We start from the raw sequence: 3,573 nt of genomic DNA, 5'->3' as shown, positions 1-3,573 counted from the left end.
CATTCTTTCATCCTACCTATTTTGAATCTGGTTGATATTGGTATACCTGGAAGATGGACAAATGTATGTTTCTTTATCATTTTTTTTATATATCATAAATACATATGTATTTTCTGAAGAAGCATTCTTCATGGAGACAAATCTTCCATCAGTAAATGTTTAGGAACATATAAAAATAATAGTATACTGTATAAAAGAGACAATTGCATAGTTTTTCTTGTTTTACTTTTTCACATCATCAAATTTTTGTTCCCATTTTGTGTCCTTACTCTTGTTTTTTTTTCATGTTACTGCTCTTATTATTCTTGTTTCACTTATTAATTATGTTCCATTTATTATTTCCTCTTGTTTGGTGATTTATTTTTAATTTTCTTGCTCTTTATGTAACTTTTCATTTCTCTGAAGCTGAGGGCTAATCAGGTTGAAGCTGTGAATGAATATGTTTATCCAGTTGTTCTTTTCCCTCCATTAGGCTTCTTGTGGCCTCTCTTTCCGTTCAGACAGACAAGCCTTGAGAAAGTACATGGTTTGTACATGTTTGTTCTGCTTTTCTTTCCTTTTCTGAATCTGTTTTGGTCAGGATTTCAACTTTTTACTTTTACAAACTGTTCCACTAGTATTCCTTTTGGTCATAGGATTTTTCATAATGGAAAATAATTTTCTTCGTGCTTGAATAATGCTTGCTATTGGATACAGTTACAATGGGTTACTAGGTCAAACTAATTAATGAAAATGTCAGTGTAACTAGTGGAACACCTTAGTTAATGGCCAGTATTCAGAATATTAGAGAGGCTTGTTATACTCCATAATACATAGAAATGGGAGTGCTCCTTCAGTAGTCACAGGGTATAATACTTCAGTGAAGAACAAGATAGGTTAGGGTAGACAGAGACCTTTGTGCCAATATCAAGATGATTCATAAAATATAACTAATGTTTTCCATCACATACAAACTTATAAAGGTAAATTCTCAGATTTCTTACAACCTCATATAGCTGAATAGAAACTAAATCACACAACTTTGTCTTTTGTTTCAGTACAGTACAGTAATTGAACCAGGGCTAGCTCACCATTTTGGCTTCCTAAGTGGGATTAAAACTTGATGCCTCCTCCACCTAAACAAGGCAGCCATAGTCCACAGGCAAAACCTCAAGATAGTGGCATCCTTGTGACCACCTATTGGACATATGCTAAATGCCAAACCCTGATTTGAACTACTGTATACACATGTTTTTACATATAGTAATTTGAGGTAGAATGTTGATTCCATTCCTATAAGAAGGCAATTACAACACACCGATTTAGGAAATTCATTAAAACACTATATTAGTACAATGATACTTACAACTGTACTGTACAAAAGAAAACTGTTAAATCTGAAAACCTTTTATTACATATGAATCCTGCCTTACCTAAAATTGTGGAGATTCATATTCAAAGCCAAAGCCATTAGAGATCTTTGTAAAACTAGTTTTAAAGCATTTTTGTGTCTGCATGTTTTTGTATTAATTTTTAGCTGAAAGCTATCACTGTCAACAGACAATGCAGTACAAATAGCTCTTTTCAGTGGAATGCTTGTTTTTTCCAGTGTGCAGTTCATGTAAACAACTGTAAATTCTTTATACCCCCTCAGACATGCCTCTGGTAAAGGTGCAATAATCTCATTTAAAATAATTTCTTATATTCTTGAAAAAGGTACTATATTTGCCCAATTCAGCTGGGCTCCATAGAAATTTATGTAATTAATGAAAAAACTCAAGAGATGGATATCTTGCCTCTTGTTCTATTCATCAACAGTCCTGGAAATCTCAGGAAGAACACCTTGTAACTTATGCTTTGCAGTTGACCTTGACCTAATAGGAGAGAGTGTATAAGGACAGCAAGAACTTGTAAGTCTACATGAGACCAGCAAAATAAGGAATGGAAATCAAAGTGGAAAAAATAAATTCATGAGTTCCAATTGGTTCAAGATCGAATTTATGCAGTCAACTTCATATCCAGTATGTTAGGGTTGAAAATTTCTACAACTAAGTTTGTTGTCCATGTTTTATAATCAAGTTTATCAGCCTCCAAAACCCATGTGAATGACCATGTAGACAAGTTATGTGTTACTTTCATAAATTGTTATTTTTATCTTTGCTAAAGAATTTCGCATGCAATAGCAACCCGTTCTACATTCTCCAGTTTTTAGCACAAATTGTGATTTTTAAAAATAAATAAGTGTTCTTCAAATTAAACTGATAGTTAAATACATCACTGAATTTATTGGCCAGTCTGAGAAATGCTGCTATAAAAAATGTGACCCTGGGAATTATTTCATGTTCTTAAGATCATCTCTGATATCACTAGCATGAGATATTGCATTTTCAAATATGTCAAATAAAGATTAAACATATAGTTAGCATTGTTAACTCAACTTATCTTTGGCATTTTTTGTGACTTTAGATGAGTTATCACACAAAAATCTGTCAAATGGAAGATTTACAGCCAAGACACATTACATTAGTAACTTACTGAGTAGAAAGACCTTTCAAAAAACAACTAGCATATGTCAAAAAATTAACTCTTGATAAGAGTCTTTCAAGGCAGTGAAAAAGTTGAGAACCACTCTTTTAGACTAAAACTGCCTTGGATTTCCAATAAGAGAATTAATTTCTGCTGTAGAATCTCTATGAGACCCTTATCATTTATACCAAATTGACAGTATTCTCAAAGACCATTTTGTCTCATTACCATATTGATAAAAAAAAGGATCTGCCTTGAACCACTCCTGATAATAGTTGTATTCAAATCTTTACAAACTATCATTTTTTAAGAAAGGGTAACTAAAGATAACGGATGGATTTATTATTTGTATTCTATAATTTGATGTGTTTCTCTTCATAAGACTTTGCTGAATTTAACTGGTATTATTAATTTCTTCTTGAAGTTCCAATATCAAGCTACTTCCATTCATATTTTAAGACAAGCACTGCTATTTCTGTTTCCTGATTAAACCTTAAAGCCTTTGCCTCCTGTCTCCTCTTCAGCCTTCTTTTTGAGTTCCTCTAACCAAATATGAAATAACTTGTTGCTTTGCTTGTATATGATACAATCAAGATGTTTATAATATAACTGTTAACAGATGTCTTCCTTTCATGTAGTTGCTGTCTAATAGTTTGTAATGTGATATTTTATCAATATCCATTTTTTTTTTCTAAACCATGCTAGCATTCTGTAATATTTAGATAATAACATTTCTTATAAAAGTAGTTTTGTTCTTGCTGCTGTCTCTGTGCTTTCAGTATTTTAACATGCCAACAAATTTCAGAACACACAATATAAACTTTCTTCCCCCTAAAAACCATGAACTTATGGAAAAAAAAAACAAGTTAATGAAGTTTTATATCCTATTTTGAAGCTTTCTGAATGGGATTTTGTATGTTATCTCAGTACCGGTATAATATTGCCTTTTAAGGTATTGCTCTTGTTATTTTTACACAGCCAGATTAAAAACTCAAAAACATTGACATATAACTTTTTCGTCATAATACTGGCATGCAAGAGGAATATATAGTAGCAAATAACTAAAAG

This window comes from Penaeus chinensis, chromosome 34 (assembly GCF_019202785.1).
Source record: "Penaeus chinensis breed Huanghai No. 1 chromosome 34, ASM1920278v2, whole genome shotgun sequence".
NCBI classification, from domain to species: domain Eukaryota; kingdom Metazoa; phylum Arthropoda; class Malacostraca; order Decapoda; family Penaeidae; genus Penaeus; species Penaeus chinensis.
Note: the sequence above shows the minus strand (reverse complement) of the source record.